Source organism: Salmo trutta, chromosome 1 (assembly GCF_901001165.1).
Source record: "Salmo trutta chromosome 1, fSalTru1.1, whole genome shotgun sequence".
NCBI classification, from domain to species: Eukaryota; Metazoa; Chordata; class Actinopteri; order Salmoniformes; family Salmonidae; genus Salmo; species Salmo trutta.
In genome coordinates, this window is record NC_042957.1 from 18,107,424 (window position 1) to 18,128,913 (window position 21,490).

Below are 21,490 nucleotides of genomic sequence, written 5' to 3' on the forward strand. Positions count from 1 at the left end.
TTTCCTCCAGCATCTTCACAAGGTCCTTTGCTGTTGTTCTGGGATTGATTTGCATTTTTAGCACCAAAGTACGTTCATCTCAAGGAGACAGAACACTTCTTCTTCCTGAGCGGTATGATGACTGCGTGGTCCCATGGTGTTTATACTTGCATACTATTGTTTGTACAGATGAATGTGGTACCTTCAGGCATTTGGAAATTGCTTCCAAGGATGAACCAGACTTGTGGAGGTCTACAATCTTTTTTCTGAGGTTTTGGCTGATTTATTTTGATTTTTCCCTTGATGTCAAGCAAAGTGGCACTGAGTTTGAAGGTAGGCCTTGAAATACATCCACAGGTACACCTCCAATTGACTGAAATGTCAGTTAGCCTATCAGAAGCTTCTGGCATAACAACCTATCCCTCAATGTAACCAAGACTAAGGAGATGATTGTGGACAACAGGAAAAGGAGGACTGAGCACGCCCCATTCTCATCGATGGGGCTGTAGTGGAGCAGGTTGAGAGCTTCAAGTTCCTTGGTGTCCACATCAACAACAAACTAGAATGGTCCAAACACACCAAGACAGTCGTGAAGAGGGAATGACAAAGTCTATTCTCCCTCAGGAAACTAAAAAGATTTGGCATGGGTCCTGAGATCCTCAAAAGGATTTTACAGCTGCAACATCGAGAGCATCCTGACTGGTTGTATCACTGCCTGTTACAGCAATTGCTCAGCCTCTGACCGCAAGGCACTACAGAGGGTAGTGTGTACGGCACAGTACATCACTGGGGCTAAGCTGCCTGCCATCCAGGACCTCTACACCAGGCGGTGTCAGAGGAAGGCCCTAAAAATTGTCAAATACCCCAGCCATAGACTGTTCTCTCTACTACCGCATGGCAAGCGGTACCGGTGTGCCAAGTCTAGGACAAAAAGGCTTCTCAACAGTTTTTACCCCCAAGCCATAAGACTCCTGAACAGGTAATCAAATGGCTACCCGGACTGTTTGCATTGTGTGGCCCCCCCAACCCCCCCAAACCCTCTTTTTACGCTGCTGCTACTCTTTGTTTATCATATATGCATAGTGACTTTAACTATACATTCATGTACATACTACCTCAATTGGGCCGACCAACCAGTGCTCCCGCACATGGCTAACCGGGCTATCTGCATTGTGTCCCACCACCCACCAACCCCTCTTACACTACTGCTACTCTCTGTTCATCATATATGCATAGTCACTTTATTAACCATATCTACATGTACATACTACCTCAATCAGCCTGAGTAACCGGTGTCTGTATGTAGCCTCGCTACTTTTATAGCCTCGCTACTGTATATAGCCTGTCTTTTTACTGTTGTTTTATTTCTTTACCTACCTATTGTTCACCTAATACCTTTTTTGCACTATAGGTTAGAGCCTGTAAGTAAGCATTTCACTGTAAGGTCTACACCTGTTGTATTCGGCGCACGTGACAAATACACTTTGTTTTGATTTAAAGCCATGACATAATTTTCTAGAATTTTCCAAGCTGTTTAAAGGCACAGTCAACTTTGTGTATGTAAACTTCTGACCCACTGGAATTGTGATACAGTGAATTATAAGTGAAATAATCTGTAAACAATTTTTGGAAAATTTACTTGTGTCATGCACAAAGTAGATGTCCTAACCGACTTGCCAAAACTATAGTTTGTTAACAAGAAATTTGTGGAGTGGTTGAAAAACGAGTTTTAATGACTCCAACCTGAGTGTTTGTAAACTTCCGACTTCAACTGTATATAAAGGGTTGGTGCCAGTACCACATTTACGATGTGCTTCTTGTGAACATTGGCAGTGGTTGGCCTTGTTAGCACGCAAAGATGCCCAGCTGTACTCTACTGCTTTGTTGCATGCTGAGAGAGGCGGGGGAGAGTTAGAAAGGGAGAAGACAGGAGGTGGGGCTCTGATAGGAGCTCACTGATTACAGTAGGGGTGGGTTACTTTCTTTTCCCCTACTTTCTATTCCCTACAGTTTCAAATGTGTGCATGATGTTAACTAGCCGTCGTGGAAAAGTGAACTGCAGCCAGCAGCGTGGTCGGGGGGTTGACTCAGGAGAGATGGGGTGGAGTGTGTGTGTAACCTTCTAGTTTTAACTTTTTCAGAGGCAACCAATCAGCAGGCATGGACATGATGGTATTGGAGCTCATGTAAACTTTATTTTTTATTTCTGTGACAGACATTTACACACCACAGTGTTATTCGACTTTTGGCTTCTCTCAACCTCCATTAATTCTCCATTACAACTCCATTAACAATCTTATATTATTCTTGTTTTGGTCGTATAGTATTTTAACATGTTTTCTTAATTCATATGAGCTCCATGTAAAATGATCAAATACACAATAACAATTACATAGAACAAATACCCTGTAGACAACACATTCATTCACATACTTGGGACAGACAATAACATGCACTGCAGTGTTAGTGTTAGACTTATGGCTTCTCACACTCCTACAACAGAAAAGGATAACTCAACAAAAATGTTGAACCTTCTATGTTTGGGGCGCACATGTTGAAAACAAGCTAGCTAACAGTGTACATGGCTAACAGGACAAGAGCTAGCACAGCTAACAAGTTAGCATGAAAACTTGGTTAAAACAACCATAATACGTTTTAGATTACAATAAAACTACATGTCATTACATTGTACGTTAGTTCATACATATTCTGTGACAATTTGGACATAATTATATCAAAAGAAAGTGCCTTTAACTGGGAAAGGAGTGGAGAAGCATTTCCTACCTACCATAAATTCCATCAGCATGAAACAGTTTTAGGGAAAATCATGGTCAAAAATAATACAGGAGCTAGGCTGCAATACCGTCAACCAACCACATGACGTCAGTCAAGTACCCATGAATGAAACCTGTCAATAGGAATAATTGAAAATATAAGACCTATTCAAACATGAACTCAATAACATGAAGTCACTGCTTAGGAAACTAATTTTTGCGAACCTCACAAATAAAACAGGATATATTTCTTACTCAGTTACGTGTGTGTGTGTGTGTGTGTGTGTGTGTGTGTGTGTGTGTGTGTGTGTGTGTGTGTGTGTGTGTGTGTGTGTGTGTGTGTGCTTGACTCGGTCCCCTCTCTGACTGTGTGTTTCTCTGGTTGTGTCCCCCAGGATCAGAGGTGATTGTTGGGGTGAATAAGTACCGTCTGGAGAAAGAGGAGTCTGTGGATGTACTGCTATCGACAACACCAACGTACGCAACAAGCAGATTGACAAACTATAGAGGGTCAGTGTCACACTCACCCGAAGACTCAATGTGTAAAATGACCCAACTAGTCCTCGAGCCCTCTTACTTTCATTTCTCCAAATATGTACCTGCTGCTGGGCCTGGGAGGCAACACACACACACACACACACACACACACACACACACACACACACACACACACACACACACACACACACACACACACGTGCTCTGCTCTTTGGGCCTGGTAGACCCTTCGGTGGGTCAGTCAGAGAGCATAGATAATGGCTCTACAGGAGTAGTATGATAGTCTAAATAGTCCAGACCTCTAGGAAACATAAGAGATTCCTGGTAAGTACATGTCATGTAACATAAGCCGTGCATTGTTGGCCTACAATGCTTCAATGCATCAAAGCTAAGGCCATGTTTTTCTTGACCTTGCTACATAATCCTAATCATACCAAAAGGACAACAAACTCTTGGAACCTGGGGAGATGTTGTTATCTTGTTAGACTGGCTCTAGATATCTCATCAGTCTGACAACCTCTGACCTATAACACTACAAATAGGTTTTCCTAGATTTTTTATTTTTTTTATCCTCAAGGGATATTATTAAGCTGACAAAAGGTAAGACTTTGGATTGGTTAAACTTTGAAGTGCGAAGTCAAAGTTCAACTGAAAGATTAAAAAGAATGATGCCTTTATGATTATATTGTTTACCAGTTGTTTACATTACACCAGAATGCACTGATCTTCCTTGAATCATTTTTATCTCTACAAAGAGATACGCTACTACGCCAAGTCTTTCCTGAGCCACCAGTCATAAGCTTTAAGAGATGTCCTACCCTAAAGGACAAATTAGTCCACAGTTCTCTTCCGGGTGACTCTCAAAAAACTTGACTTGGCCACAAACCCAAAGGCTCTTTTAAATGTAACCAGTGCAACCATTGCAGAAATATTGCACAGAAAAAGTATTTTGTTGATACAGCTTCCAAAATGGAGTATTACGTCAAACATTTCATTAACTGCAAAACCACTCATGTCATCTATAGATTGGAATGTCCACAGTGCAAGGTGTTCTACATTGGACGGACAAAGAGACGCCTTCAAGACCGCCTAGCGGAACACAAGTACGCCATACGGGTTGGCAATGACGACTACCCCATGGCAAGGCACTATACGTCCTTACACCATGGCAACCCTGCCTCCCTACAAGCTATGGGTATTGATCATATCCCGGCCTCTATTAGAAAAGGGGACCGTCTTAAACAGTTAAACCAAAGGGAAAGTTTTGGGATTTACAAACTGCAGGCCACTAAATACCCGGGTTTAAATGAAGATATGGATTTATCACCCTTCCTGTAGGGTTGTGATGGGTCCATTTGCTGTCATCTAGTGGACATTTTGCTCAATTGCCCTCAGCCATGTTTAGACTCTTGTTGTTCATGTTTTGCTGTGTTCTAGTGTACTATGGAATATATTGCTTTCTTATTCTTGACACTTCTCCCAGCCATATTTAAGGTTAGAACTACCTTTCTAAGTGTTCTGATACTTCTAGCTTGGAGTTAAATTTTTATGATAACATAGCTACAGTATTTCACTTTAAAGTGTGTATAGTATTGCTTACTAGCTGTGTCCAATCAATTTTAACCACTCCCTCTTCAAATTAGGGCTAATTGGAAAAGCTGTTAAAAAGAGAACATTGTATTATTTCTTTGTACTCCCTGACGAAGGCCATGCAGCCGAAACGCGTCGGATTTTTAAAACATTGTTTCTATTGAACATGCCATACTAATAAAGGCATTTTAATCAATTATATGAAGAGTGCCTTGGTCCTCATTTCTTTTTGATGACCAACTTACCCCTTTTACCAAAGAGCACCTTCTGTCTACCAACATTTACTATTGTATACCTTAGTAGCGCTTCCCTTCCTCCTCTTTCTACTATGTTCTATTTAGGCTTGTACCTCGTTTGGGGAGGTATTGTCTGGGATGGGGAGAGGTGGTTGGGGGGAGGAAGGAGGTTGAATTGTTCAGTTCTAATGTTGTCGTTCTGTCTTTTTAGTTGATTTTTCTGTGCTTTTTCCAAATATCTTGCACCGTACATTATTACTCTGAGACAAGTTATTCTGGGTTTTTTGGGTACTCATTGCTTTTCCGCTCTATGCTCTAATGACAGGGTTGTATAACGGAAGTGCTCAGGGTGGCCGAAAATAATACGATGAAGTACATTTCGTGGAACATCAAAGGGGTTGACAACCCTGTGAAGCGTAAGAGGGTGCTGGCACACTTAAAGGGTTTGAATGCAAATGTTGCATTTCTACAAGAGACTCACTTGAGGACTGGTGAGCATTTTAGGATGCATAGGGATCTGGGTTAGGTCAAGTGTTCCACTCTAACGTTCATAGTAAATCAAGAGGTGCTGCCATTTTGGTTGATAAATCTACCCCTTTGTAGCTTCTGAGGTTATTGCTGACCCTAAGGGACGATACGTCATAGTAACTTGTAAACTGTTTTCTACCCCTCTTGTTTCGGCTAGTGTTTATGCTCTCAATTGGAATGTCACAAGTTTAATTTCTTCCTTTTATCTGCTATACCCAATTTAGATTCCCATTTGTTGATTTTAGGGGGGGATTTCAACTGTACAATGTCCCCAGTTCTTGACAAGTCCTCACGAAGAACTACAGGCCCATCAAAATGTGCCCTACTTATTCAATCTTATCTTCAGAAATATGCTATGTATGAGGCCTGGCGTTTCCTACACCCTACAGATAGACAGTATTCCCTTTATTCTCATGTTCATCAAACATACTCCCGCATTGATTACTTCTTTTTGGACAAAAAACGTCTGCCTAACCTTCGGCGGTGTACTTACGAGAGTATTGTTATTTCTGACCATTCACCATGCTAAATGACTCAAATGTAAACTAGAGTTTCTCCAGAGACCTCCTATGTGTTATCAATGGCGTCTTAACCCCATTTTACTCTCAGATAAGGAGTTTGTCAATTTCATTTCTTCTGAAATCACCTTATTCCTAGAAACTAATTCAGCGCCAGGTATGTCCTTCTCTACCATATGGGAGTCTCTCAAAGCATACCTACATGGCCAAATTATTTATTTTACAGCCAACCAAAACAAAGCTCCCTCTCAACGACTTCGGGACCTGAGCGAATCCATAGCCACATTGGATGAGAAGTATGCTACGGATCCTTCCTCTGATCTACATAAAGAGCGCCAACTACTCCAATCTGAATTTGATGTGTCAACCCAATTGTAAAGCAGTCTCTTAAAATTTGGAATCAGTTCCGTTTAGCCTCTAGCCTCCGAGGCTTTTCTCTATCAGGCCCAATCAATCAGAACATTTTATTTCCTCCATCTTTGAATGATAGGGTATTTGCCATCTGGCACTCACTAGGCCTCTCCTCACTAGCCCAATTATTCTTTGATGATACATTTGCCTCTTTTGCTCAGCTACAGGAAAAGTTCAACCTCCCCCAATCCCACCTTTACCGCTATCTCCAGACTAGGAACTTTGTCAGAACTAACACACCTGAATTTCCCCATAGGCCTGCGAATACAGCTATAGAGAGCATCTTTGAGCTGAACAAGCTTCCTCGGGGAGCAATTTCAGATGTATATGCAATCATTAATGACTTACAGAACCCTTCTTTGTTGCCTTTAAAGACTCGATGGGAAAAGGATTTGGGGGAGGAACTTGGGGAAGACACCTGGGAATCTGTGCTGCACAGGGTGCATTTGTCCTCTTGTAGTACTAGACACAGCCTCATTCAATTCAAGGTGGTTCATCGTATCCACTGGTCCGGGGCCAAACTTGGAGGTATATTCTCTGATTTTGATCCTACCTGTGTCAGATGTAAAATGGAACCAACCACACTGTTGCATATGTTTTGGGGCTGTCATAAACTGTCAGGTTTCTGGGAATTAATATTTAAGTGTTTCTCTGATTATATATGACACTGTTATAAATCTGTCTCCCCTTACAGCCCTTTTTGGAGTACTGTCCATAGGTACCCCCGTGTCAAGAATCCAGTTGGACACTGCTGCTTATACAACTCTTTTAGCTAGACGGCTAATACTACAGAACTGGAAGATGGCAGCTCCCCCATCTTATAAATATTGGGTGAGAGATATGTTGTGCTCTCTGAAACTAGAACATTTTTAATTCAATACACGTGGGAACCCCAAACTGTTTTATGAGGCTTGGGCCCCATTCCGTTCTTACTTTAAACAGTCCATCCTCTGACGGCATTCATTTTAAAACAAAAATAAGTCTGTATTTGAACATTTCTTTGTGGTTTTTTTTGGGGGGGGGGCATTAAGGTTGATGTGCTTATTGATTGTGACCTGCGGATGCCTTGTTCATCTTGCCCGGTCAGAGACTAAAATGTGAGCTTGATTTGCCCAGTTTTTGTTTTGTACATTTTGTTCACGCTTACATAAAATGATTATATATTTTTTTATTTTAAGGCATTGTAAACTTTATTTTTGGTCAGTGGATGGTCGGTCTGTGTCCATGACTGTCTGTGAGTGGTTGCATTTCTCCACCCCTATCCCTTGTCTGTTTACAGGAACAATGGTGAGCTGTTTGCTCTGTCCCTGTACTACAGATTGCCCTTTAACCTTTGTAGCCTTCTGCCCGGTGTGTTTAACTTGTCTAAAGTACAGTATCTTTAAAGCTAATTATTAAAATGTTTTATTTGTATTTTTTCTAGTTTAGTATATTATTTATATTGTTTTGTGTTGTCTTGTGTGTAAAACTGAATAAACAGAGTTAAAAAAACAACAACATTCCCCCATCTCTTGATCGACTGGTTTGAAGGAACACATTGTTCTCTCTAACAGTAGTTTCCCCCAAACGACTGGCTAATCTAAGGGAATAGACATATGAGATAATAAAAGGGGTAATGAAAATGTATTATTTGTGACAAGAAATTTCGATTTAAAGCCTATGATTAGATTTGTTAAATTTTAACAACACTGCTTATTCTTGTCATTTCCCCTCACGTTGCTCTCGATCTTTACCAGCACTATCACCCTAATCATTTTATTATATTATGAATAGAATACATTTCTGTTTCAGTTTTATTAATTTTTTTGTCCATGAAATATAACATTAAGGCCGAATCATGAGACTTGAGGTCGGGAGAGAATTAAAATGAATGGATTTCATAAAGATGGTGTGTAACATGAATGTTACCCAACATGCCACAAAACAAACCCTCATTGTCTTACAGTACATACTTTTGATGCATTCGTGCCAATGCCAATCAAACAAATAGCCTGTTGATAGCCCTATGATCCTGGTCAATTTAACCAGCCTGAATCAAGACCCAGATTTATCAGTAGACTCTTGTCTATCAGCTTCAGTATGAAAGTCAAGAGTTCAAGCTCAATTTCAAAGTTTTCTCAACAGTTTTATGTTCAAATGGAAATGTGTCTTTGGCTTGTTGATTTTTTTCCACCTCAGTCACAGGAATGCCAAAAATGGAGACTAAATCCCACAACACATACTTAACATACAGATGTCTAGGTAAGCCATCATCATAATGTATAATCTTGTCTTCACTGATTAGCGCGCATCGGGACCCACTAGCAGACGCATTTCCCAGATTGTTTTTTAAGTGGTAGAATAGAAACGTTTTGTGTTCCATATTTCCGAAAACCATCGATGCATTCAACTGCAAGTAGAGGTTCAGAAAAGTGATCTATATTGTCGTTCTGTATTGATTATCGGGTTTCCCGGAATGGTATGCTTTTTTTCCTCCTTCTGATTGTGCTTCCTATAGTCATAATCAAGGCTGGCTGGTGTTAGTTACAATTGGATTTGTATTCTGTCATCTTCACTTTGTCTACAGATGGCGATGGGAAGCAGATTTACCTCATTTTGTACTGTATTGTGAGCATGATCATCTTCTCCTTTTCCATGATCCTGTGATTCTAATGCTGATCCCTTATTGATGTCACTTGTTAAATCCACTTCAATCAGTGTAGATGAAGGGGAGGAGATGGGTTAGGTCACAATATGCCCTTATATGGAGCTTGATGTCACAGATTAAAGGTTTTTTTTTTGGGGGGGGGGGCTGATAGAGTTGATAGTTAGGCACATTGCAGGTAAAGATAGTTATGCAAAGTGGAAAAAGAGATGGCAGCAAGCTAGTGTTCGGTCCCTGGCTGCACTTTATACAGAAAATCAAGGGAAGAAGGCACCAAATGTCACTGTTTTCCGATAAAAGATACAGAGAGATGCAGAAGATGGTTAGTAGCAGTTTGAAATGGTAAATATGATGTAAATACTCCTGCAGCCAACCTTGCATCGCTGCTTGTGTGTAGTAAGTGCCTCAGCAACAATGCATATGAACGAGATGGTCAATCTGAAATGATGGGGACAGAAAACTGAACGATACTAAAAGATACAGCTGTTGCTGCTGTATTTCTAAATCAAATGTTATTTGTCACGTGCCGAATACAACACCTTACAGTGAAATGCTTACTTACAAGCCCTTAACCAACAATGCAGTTAAGAAAGTATTTACTAAATAAACTAAACAACATTTAAAAACAATAATTAGGCTATATACAGGGGGTACTGGTACTGAGTCAATGTGCGGGGGTACAGGTTAGTCGAGGTAATTTGTACATGTAGGTAGGAGTGAAGTGACTATGCATAGATAATAAACAGCGAGTAGCAGCAGTGTAAAAACAAAGTGGGGGGGGGGGGGTCAATGCAAATAGTCTGGGTGGCCATTTGATTAATTGTTCAGCAGTCTTATGGCTTGGGGGGTAGAAGCTGTTGAGGAGCCTTTTGATCCTAGACTTGGCGCTCTGGTACAGCTTGCCATGCGGTAGCAGAGAGAACATTCTATGACTTGGGTTTTTGAGTCTTTGACAATTTTTCTGGGCCTTCCTCTGACAAAGCCTCTGACACCTGGATCTGGCGCAGTGTCAAAATACAAAGGCGTGTTTGGGAAGTGAAAGTGACAAAGCAAGCGTCCAGAGGTATGTAACCTAGCCTGATTCTTGACATTCTAGGTGTTCTAATTGTGTTGTTACCATTGCACCATAGTATGTAGACATATAGGCCTAGGTGCTCTACAGGTTAGCATATGTTCCCTATGTAAACTGTCTTTCAAAGATAAACTGGACCCTGTAAACTGGATCCTGTAAACTGGACCCTATCTTTCAAAGATAATTTGTAAAAATCCAAATAACTTCACAGATCTTCATTTTAAAGGGTTTAAACACTGTTTCCCATGCTTGTTCAATTAACCATAAACAATTCATGAACATGCACCTGTGGAATGGTCGTTAAGACAATAACAGCTTACAGATGGCATGCAATTAAGGTCACAGTTATGAAAACGTAGGACACTAAATAGGCCTTTCTACTGACTCTGAAAAACACCAAAGAAAGATGCCCAGGGTCCCTGCTCATCTGCGTGAACGTGCCTTAGGCATGCTGCAAGGAGGCATGAGGACCGCAGATGTGACCAGGGCAATAAATTGCAATGTCAGTACTGTGAGACAGCGCTACAGGGAGACAGGATGGACAGCTGATCGTCCTCGCAGTGGCAGACCACGTGTAACAACACCTGCACAGGATCGGTACATCCGAACATCACACCTGCAGGACAGGTACAGGATGGAAACAACAACTGCCTGTGTTACACCAGGAATGCACAATCCTTCCATCAGTGCTCAGAATGTCCGCAACAGGCTGAGAGAGGCTGGACTGAGGGCTTGTAGGCATGTTGCAAGGCATGTCCTTCCTGCAGTCTCAACCTTACATTTTTTGTACATTTTTTAGTCATTTAGCAGACGCTCTTATCCAGAGCGACTTACAGTAGTGAGTGCATACATTTCATACATTTATTATATATTTTTTTCCCGTACTGGTCCCCCGTGGGAATCGAACCCACAACCCTGGCATTGCAAACACCATGCTCTACCAACTGAGCCACACGGGATCCTGACATGACCCTCCAGCATGACAATGCCACCAGCCATACTGCTCATTCTGTGCGTGATTTCCTGCAAGTCAGGAATGTCAGTGTTCTGCCATGGCCAGCGAAGAGCCCGGATCTCAATCCCATTGAGCACGTTTGGGATCTGTTGAATCAGAGGGCTAGGGCCCTTCCCCCCAGAAATGTTCAGGAACTTGCAGGTGCCTTGGTGGAAGAGTGGGGTAACATCTCACAGCGAGAATTGGCAAATCTGGTGCAGTCCATGAGGAGGAGATGCACTGCAGTACTTAATGCAGCTGGTGGCCACACCAGATACTTACTGACTGTTAATTTAGATGTTGACCTCCCCTTTGTTCAGGGACACATTATTCAATTTCTCTTAGTCACAAGTCTGTGGAACTTGTTCAGTTTATGTCTCAGTTGTTGAATCTTGAGTTCATACAAATATTTACACGTATTAAGTTTGCTGAAAATCAACTTAGTTGACAGTGAGAGGATGTTTCTTTTTTTGATGAGTTTATTTATGTCAGGGGGGTTGAGAGACAATAGACATTGTGTCACCTTACATCCCAAAAACATTGTGATAAATAAACATAGGCTATATGATGTTTTGGGATAATGTGAAAACATAAACCCACTAATGGTGCCGCTCATGATGAGTGATCATTCAATAAAGTAAAGTAGGTACTTAAAAATCAAATCGTATGTCACATGCGCCGAATACAACAGGTAGACCTTACAGTGAAATGCTTGTTTACAAGCCCTAACCAACAATGCAGTTGACCATTTTTTATGTTGTAGAATAATAGTGAAGACATCAAAACTATGAAATAACACATGTAGTAACCAAAAAGGTGTTAAACAATTCAAAAAATATATTTTATATTTAATATTCTTCAATGACAGCTTTGATGACAGCTTTGCACACTCTTGGCATTCTCTCAACCAGCTTCATGAGGCTGTCACCTGGAATGCATTTCAATTAACAGGTGTGCCTTATTAAAAGTTAATTTGTGGAATTTCTTTCCTTAATGCGTTTGAGCCAATTAGTTGTGTTGTGACAAGGTAGGGTTGGTATACAGAAGATAGCCCTATTTGGTAAAAGACCAAGTCCATATTATGGCAAGAACAACTCAAATAAGCAAAGAGAAACGACAGTCCATCAATACTTTAAGACATGAAGGTCAGTCAATTCTGAAAATGTCATGAACTTTGAACATTTGTTCAAGTGCAGTCGCAAAAACCATCAAGCGCTATGATGAAACTGGCTCTCATGAGGACCACCGCAGGAATGGAAGACCCAGAGTTACCTCTGCTGCAGAGGATAGGTTCATTAGTTAACTGCACCTCCGATTGCAGCTCAAGTAAATGCTTCACAGAGTTCAAGTAACAGACACATCTCTAGATCAACTGTTCAGAGGAGACTGTGTGAATCAGGCCTTCATGGTCGAATAAACAACTACTAAAGGACACCAATAAGAAAACAGAGACTTGCTTGGGCCAAGAAACACGAGCAATGGACATTAGACGGGTGGAAATCTGTCCTTTGGTCTGATGAGTCCAAATTTTAGATTTTTGGTTCCGTGTCTTTGTGAGACGCAGAATAGGTGAATGGATGATCTCTGCATGTGTGGTTCCCACTGTTAAGCATGGAGGTGTGGGGGTGCTTTGCTGGTGACCCTGTCAGTGATTTATTTAGAATTCAAGGCACACTTAACCAGCATGGCTACCACAGCATTCTGCAGCGGTACGCCATCCCATCTGGTTTGCGCTTAGTGGGACCATCATTTGTTTTTCAACAAATGAGATGGTTTGGGATGAGTCGGACCGCAGAGTGAAGGAAAAGCAGCTAACAAGTGCTCAGCAGATGTGGGAACTCCTTCAAGACTGTTGGAAAAGCATTCCAGGTGAAGCTGGTTGAGAGAATGCCAAGAGTGTCCAAAGCTGTCATCAAGGCAAAGGGTGGCTACTTTGAAGAATCTAAAATATATTTTGCTTTAACACTTTTTTTGGTAACTACATGTTTCCATATGTGTTATTTAATATTTTTATTGTCTTCACTATTTTTCTACAATGTAGAAAATAGTACAAGTAAAGATAAACCCTTGAATGAGTAGGTTTGTCAATTTATGACTGGTACTGTGTATTTTTATTAACAGCTGCATTGGACCTTTTTAAAGGAAGATGAAATATTTTCACCTCTCTCCCTCTTTCTGTTGGTTTCAGTTTAGAAAGCTCATAACTTAGACAGATTTCAGTTGAATTTTATGTTCAAATGTTCAACAGTTTTTTAAATCATTCTCTTCAAAATGTTTCCAACTGTGTGACCTCAAGCACATGCCAGCAATGATGATGGTTCATGTGTGTAATAATATGTGAGTGCGTCCGGAAGGAGGCAATCATGTGTAGAGGCTTACTGACAAGAAGACGTTGTTTACCTATGTCTGTGGGTCACAGTATAATTCCTTTCTCTCTGCCTCTCTTTGAAGGTCACTTAGCATTGGAAAAGAGCTACATGGCTGATCAGGTATAGAGAGGCTGTCAGGCCAGGGTAATGTAAATGACCAAATGTTTTGTCTATGGTGAGTTATCCCCTCAGGTTTTAGACAGGCCATGGAAGCAATCATATACTTTGACCCGAGGCAAATGGAGACGACGGGTTTAGGACCTATTCATAGAAAGGTGGGCAAGGGAGAAGGGAGGGGCACTGAGGAGCAGGAGATAAGAGAGGGGAAGTGGGGCGGAGTGAGAGTGATAGAAAAGGAAGGTTAGAGGGGGAATGAAGGAGGGAAAATTAGAGGATATGAAGATGAGAGTACGAGGGAGAAGAGAGGAGAGCGAAAGGGAGAAAATAAGAAAGGAGATTCTCTTAAGGGCTCGTCTGGGTTCTTGGACCAACTCAGTGGCCTTGTGGTTGGTGTCAGTGGCCTGCTTGGCACTCAGCATAAAGGAGATAGATAGGGGGTAATGCCCTGCGATAGACTGTGTACTGTTCAGGGGGTGTACTTGTACATCAAGCTGCCTCACGCTATAGAAAACAGAGATAGGCTCCTGCTCCTATGAGCCAAGGCTACTTTACTTACTTGTGTTCTCTTAACTATGAAGTATTGCTGGTTGTCGTCTGACGTCATGTCTTACCTAAAGCATCTTCAGAGAAGAGGAGTCTGTACCATTGCTTCCTTATTGCATCTCTGAGGTACATCTCAGATGTTGAATATGAATCATTGTTAGTTGTTTTCTGCGTGATCATGTCTTGATTGGTGTGTATGTGTGCTACTGCATTCTCGAGACAGTATAAGTGAATCCGTTGTCAGACTGGGTTTAGGACAATGTGGGAAAGGAGAGGATGTGAAGAGGATAGTGGGAGGGAGAAGAGAGGAGAGAAAAAGGGAGATTATCTTAAGCGCTTGCCTATGTTCTCTGTGTGCAGTGTTTCCTATATTCATTTAGCAGCAGCGCACCGAACCGAATAGGATTGGTTGGCAATGTCATTAAGATCAAGAGATCAAATTAAACTGTCCTGGATTTTCAGATAAGTTTCAAAGGAAGAGAGAATATTCAAATGTTCATGCATTTGAGTAATTGTCCTTTAGATTCCCATCCAATTGGTGACAGATTTTCATGCGAATATAAAATCTGCCTAAAAACCATTTGTGTATTTTCCCCACCAGAGATGTGTTCCCATCAATTGACTTGTTGTGGGAAAGGTTCGGCGTGATGCCGTAGTGCACATAAAAATACATTCCCATGTACCGTATAAGTTAAATGGGTTTTCAACACTACTGATGGTTGTCACTAAAAATGTAGCATTATAAAGCAAATGTGACCACTCTGGTCTAGCGTACAGCTCGCAAATACAGTGTGGGTATAGCCTACATGATGAGATTATAATGGACAAAAGAGTAATATAATTTTTATTTGTCAAACGGCAGCCAAGCATCGATCATCATGTCTGTCGCGGGGTGTAGACCAAAACGCAGCGGGAAAATGTATACTCATCTTATTTGTGAAGAAGGAAAAACACAACGTATACCAAAAAAAAAAAAAAAAAAGTCTCGTCAGGCCTACAGCAAAACAAGAAACAATCTCCCACAATTCCAAAACAAACACACTCCTAAATATAGGACATTCAATCAGAGGCAACGATAGACAGCTGCCTCCAACTGAAGGCCCCAATCCCATTACCAAAACATAGAAATACAAACGTCTAGACAGAACATAGAAATAAACTAACAGAACGATAACCCAAAAACCCCGGAATACATAAATCAAATACCCCTCTACATACACAACCACCCCGAACCATATAAACCAAATAGCCCCTCTACATGAACACATACACAAACACACCCTGAACCACATAAAACAAATACCCCCTGGCTGTCTTCGTCGTCAGATGAAACAGAGAAGTCATCGTCGGAAAAGGTGGACCAATACGCAGCGGAGGATGTGTTCATCATTAGTGTTTTAATGAAAAAGAGAACACTACAAAAATAAACAAAAGACGCCAGCAAAACAGTCCTGTCAGGATTAACTCTACACAGAAAATACTAGACAGAAACAATTACCCACAAAACCCAAAGGGGAAACATGCTCCTTATGTGTGACTCCCAATCAACAACGAACATCAGCTGTGCCTGATTGGGAGCCACACACACACACACACACACACGGCCCAAAACAAAGAAATACAAAAAACCTAGAAAAAGAACATAGAACGCCCACCCAATGTAACACCCTGGCCTAACTAAAATAAAGAACAAAAAACCCCTCTCTATGGCCAGGGCGTTACACCCCTGCCACGTCCTGATCAAACTATAAGAACAAATAACCCCTTTACTGGTCAGGATGTGACATGTCACCAGAATAAGACCCTTGATATTTGTTGGAAAGGGGCATCAAAATCATCACCTTGCACTTTCACCACCCTGTGAAGTTCAAAATGTATTTAATCTGTTGCCTAATAAACTGCATGCTTTCCTGAGTCGTAGTGGGAGGATCATGCAACATATCATTGCGTGACTCCAAGTTTACTTCGATAGGATGGTTATTATATCAATATTTGCACCATTTCTCGCATAATACATTTTACCGACACAAAAAGATCCCACTCCCATAAAAGGTTTGTATGGAAACCTAATTATAATTGTAAAAATGTTTCTCTAGGAAGACCCCACCCGTCTTATACCCCCCCAATTCTACCTCTGCCACCGCTGTTGAATAAAATCCTGAAGGAAACACTGGTGTGTTGAGTATGAATTATTTAAAAAATATGTTCTGTGTATTGTATCATATAGTACAATAACTGATGAAACTAACACTGTAAAGTGTGAATGTTTTATCAGTGTTATTTCCTGATAGTTGCTGGTTGAAAATACACTCTACACAGTAGGGGTGTGAAATTGTGATCCTTAACGTTAAGAAAAATCAAAACCAAAAAGTTAACCGCATATTGGGTCAATTTCCGCAACAACTAAGAGTGTTGAGACACGAGGCTCAACTTCTCCCCTGTTTGGTGCCATGGCTACCTCTCTATGAACAGTGTGACGTACAGGTATTGTGTGTGATTGTGTGAGAGCAAAGTGTTGCATCTCGCTCATCTCAATATCCTAGCCTATTCATTGATGATATGCCCTGCTTTACGGAAGTTGCAAAAAAGTTCACGCCAAGAAGCTGCGGAATACACCATTCCATTGCTGGAGACAGCTTTTGATTGCCGATAAATGGGCCTAGTGCACGGTTCTGACTGTCTGCCTGGTGGCCGACCTGCCTATACTGTGCCACACCCCTCTCCGTCCTTTGCTAGCTTGCAGTTTCCTGTGTGATCACGTCTTGATTGGTGTGTGTGCTACTGTGTCCTCGAGGCTTAGTATTAAGTGATTCCTTTGTCTGACTGGGTTTAGTAGCCAATTAATTTCTAACAAGGTCATTAGCTTGGCAGCTTCAATCTTTTAATGGAAAAACCCATCACGGACTCACTACCGGTACTCAAGGTTGAGTTACCATAGTGATTTCCCCTTATTAATCCGTAATTCCTGCCTTTCTGTCATCGTTTTATTAATCTGGAATTTCTGCCTTTCTGACATCATCCTCTTTTTTCCCTGATTCTGTCACGTCCTGACCAGTTTAGATATTATTTGTATTGTAGTTTGGTCAGGACGTGGCAGAGGGTATTTGTTTTGGTTGGTTCGGGGTGGTTGGTTGTGTTTAGGGTGTGTGATTTGTTAGTTCTGGGTGTTGGGTATGTTCTAGGTTGTATTTTCTACGTTCTGTCTAGTTTAGTTTTTCTATGTTTCGGTTTGGGTGTGGACTCTCAATTGGAGGCAGGTGTTTCTATTTTCCTCTGATTGAGAGTCCTATATATAGGTATGTGTTTGGGGTTGTTAATTGTGGGTAGTTGTATTTCGCACTGCTGTTATTATTGTAGCCTGTGAAACTGTCGGTCTATCGTTCACGTTTATTTAACAAATTATAATGATGAGCATGCAACCCACTGCGCCTTGGTCCTCTCTCACCTACGACAGCCGTTACAGATTCTCTATATTGTTGTCCCAATCACTGCTACTAGAAAAGACTCCTCGGCCAGTCAGGACAGGTCAATTAAGAGAATCTCATTACCAAGTGATAAACTGCCAATATCTGGTATTGTGGTTTCACTATTATGGTGCTGTGTTTCTAACAGGGTTGATTAGGACAGAAACACATGTTAACAACTGGGATTACAAATGTGAAAAAACTGGAGAGTGATGGCACTGTCTAAATGTAATTATAAACTGGGGGGTTCAAGCCCTGAATGGCTGACAGCTGTGGTATATCAGACTGTATACTACGGGTATGACAATTGTTTTTAGTTTTACTGCTCTAATTACATTGGTAACCAGTTCCAGCAGCATCTGGTCTCCCATCCAGGACCAACCCTGCTTAGCTTCAGAAGCAAGCCAGCAGTGGGATGCAGGGTGGTATGCTGCTGGCTATAGCACATCAAAATGTGGATTAAGTCAAGGGGTATGAATACTTGACGGCACTGTATATAGTTGCGGCCAAATATATTGGCACCCTTGCCCTTTTCTTAAATAATTCTATATTTTCTACTAAAATAAGACATTTAACAACACTTTGTCTCCACATGTTATTGGATTTTCAACATTGCAGAACCAAAAGTATTTTTGGTAACTTAAGTTTACTATTTTAATTTAGAAAATAAAGACAAATGGCATGAACAAAATTATTGCCACCCCGGAGCTAGTGCTTGGAAGCACAGCCTTTTGCCAGGATAACTGTAGCCACAAGGGGAAAGAAGATACATAGTCAGATGCACAACTGATCGCATTCAACCGAAATGTGTCTTCTGCATTTAACCCAACCCCTTTGAATCAGAGAGGTGTGGGGGGCTGCCTTAATGGACATCCACTTCATCGGCGCCCAGGGGTTAGTTGTTAACTGCTCAAGGGCAGAACAACAGATTTTTCCACCTTGCTGGCTCTGGGATTCAAAACAGCAACCTTTCAGTTACTAGCCCAACACTCTTAACCACTAGGCTTCATGCCGCCCTTGCTGAGCTTGCTGCACCTACTGGCAATTTGGCCGCTTTTCAGCAGCAAACTGCTCTGATTCTTCAATGTTTGATGGGTGCCCTCCACCAACTGCTGTTTTTAGCTCTCACCATAGGTTATGGATGTGATTCAGATCAGGACTCTTCTCTGACCACTCCAGAACAGTCCAATGTTCCTTCTTGAAACATTCCAGGGTGCTTTTGATGTTTGTTTAGGCTTGTTGTCCTGCTGGAAGGCCCACAACCTTTAACAGAGAGAAAGATGTTGGACACATTGCACTCTAATACACCTTGACAATTGGCTGATTCCATGATGTCTTGCACACATTCAAAAACCCCAGTACCAGAGGCAGTAAAGCAACCCCACAGCGTTATCTAACCTTTCCCATGTTTGATTGTGGGCAGGGTGTTCTTTTCTTTGAATGCTTCATTTGAATGCTTCATTATTGTATTTGGCTGCAACTGTATATAGTGTTCGCTGGAGATGCACTGTTGAGGCCATTTGCTTCACTAGGAGCTAAAGGAATAAGTAAGTTAAGATCTATTTCTATATGTATATCAAGTCTATGTATCTCTCCTGCAGGTGAGGGCGAGTCGTGATGCTGAGGCTGCGAAGAGGTGTCTGGCGACCATAGAGGAGTGTGCTCATACCAGGGAGGGGAACCTGCTGGAGCTGGCTGTGGAGGTTGCCAGAGCCAGGTGAGGAACTAGTATACTTCGCTAGTCCCGTGGTCAGCAACCCTGGGCCCATTGTCACTTTAAAGGAAACTTTGGCAGTATGATTTGTATAAGTAAGCAAACAATATAATAGAATACCAGGTACAGTGAGGGAAAAAAGTATTTGATCCCCTGCTGATTTTGTACGTTTGCCCACTGACAAAGAAATGATCAGTCTATAATTTTAATGGTAGGTTTATTTGAACAGTGAGAGACAGAATAACAACAAAAAAATCCAGAAAAACGCATGTCAAAAATGTTATAAATTAATTTGCATTTTAATGAGGGAAATAAGTATTTGACACCCTCTCAATCAGAAAGATTTCTGGCTCCCAGGTGTCTTTTATACAGGTAACGAGCTGAGATTAGGAGCACACTCTTAAAGGGAGTGCTCCTAATCTCAGAATGTTACCTGTAAAAAAGACACCTGTCCACAGAAGCAATCAATCAATCAGATTCCAAACTCTCCACCATGGCCAAGAGCAAAGAGCTCTCCAAGGATGTCAGGGACAAGATTGTAGACCTACACAAGGCTGGAATAGGCTACAAAACCATCGCCAAGCAGCTTGGTGAGTAGGTGACAACATTTGGTGCGATTATTTGCAAATGGAAGAAACACAAAAGAACTGTCAATATCCCTCGGCCTGGGGCTCCATGCAAGATCTCACCATCATGAAGTTGCAATGATCATGAGAACAGTGAGGAATCAGCCCAGAACTACACGGGAGGATCTTGTCAATGATCTCAAGGCAGCTGGGACCATAGTCACCAAGAAAACAATTGGTAACACACTACGCCGTGAAGGACTGAAATCCTGCAGCGCCCGCAAGGTCACCTTGCTCAAGAATACATATACATGCCCGTCTGAAGTTTGCCAATGAACATCTGAATAATTCAGAGGACAACTGGTGAAAGTGTTGTGGTCAGAGGAGACCAAAATGGATCTCTTTGGCATCAACTCAACTCGCCGTGTTTGGAGGAGGAGGAATGCTGCCTATGACCCCAAGAACACCATCTCCACCGTCAAACATGGAGGTGGAAACATTATGCTTTGGGGGTGTTTTTCTGCTAAGGGGACAGGACAACTTCACCACATCAAAGGGACGATGGACGGGGCCATGTACTGTCAAATCTTGGGTGAGAACCTCTTTCCCTCAGCCAGGGCATTGAAAATGGGTCGTGGATGGTTATTCCAGCATGACAATTACCCAAAACACACGGCCAAGGCAACAAAGGAGTGGCCCAAGAAGAAGCACATTAAGGTCCTGGAGTGTCCTTGCCAGTCTCCAGACCTTAATCCCATAGAAAATCTGTGGAGTGAGCTGAAGGTTCGAGTTGCCAAACGTCAGCCTCGAAACGTTAATGACTTGGAGAAGATCTGCAAAGAGGAGTGGGACAAAATCCCTCCTGAGATGTGTGCAAACCTGGTGGCCAACTACAAGAAATGTCTGACCTCTGTGATTGCCAACAAGGGTTTTGCCACCAAGTACTAAGTCATGTTTTGCAGAGGGGTCAAATACTTATTTCCCTCATTAAAATGCAATAAAAAAAATTCATTTTATAACATTTTTGACATGCGATTTTCTGGATTTTTTTGTTGTTATTCTGTCTCTCACTGTTCAAATAAACCTACCATTAAAATTATAGACTGATCATTTCTTTGTAAGTGGGCAAACGTACAAAATCAGCAGGGGATCAAATACTTTTTTCCCCCACTGTTTGGATGTCTGCTTGAAACATGTTGTTATTACAGACTCAGTCAGGGAGAGGTTGCAAATGTCAGTGAAGACACTTACCAGTTGGTCCGCCATGTTTGAGTACACATCCTGGTTATCCGCCTGGCCCCACGGCTTTGGGAATATTGACGTGTTAAAAGGTCTTGCTCACATCGGCTACCGAGAGCGTTATCACACAGTCGTCCAGAACAGCTGGTGCTGTCGTGCATGCTTCAGTGTTGTTTGCCTCGAAGCGAGCATAAAAGGCATTTAGCTTGTCTGGTAGGCTCACGTCACTGG

At 41.7% G+C, this 21,490-nt stretch overlaps 1 pseudogene; it reads left to right on the forward strand.

Moving 5' to 3' along the window:
- LOC115202430 (methylmalonyl-CoA mutase, mitochondrial-like) overlaps positions 1-21,490 on the forward strand; it is a 49,212-nt pseudogene that overhangs the window by 14,177 nt on the left and 13,545 nt on the right.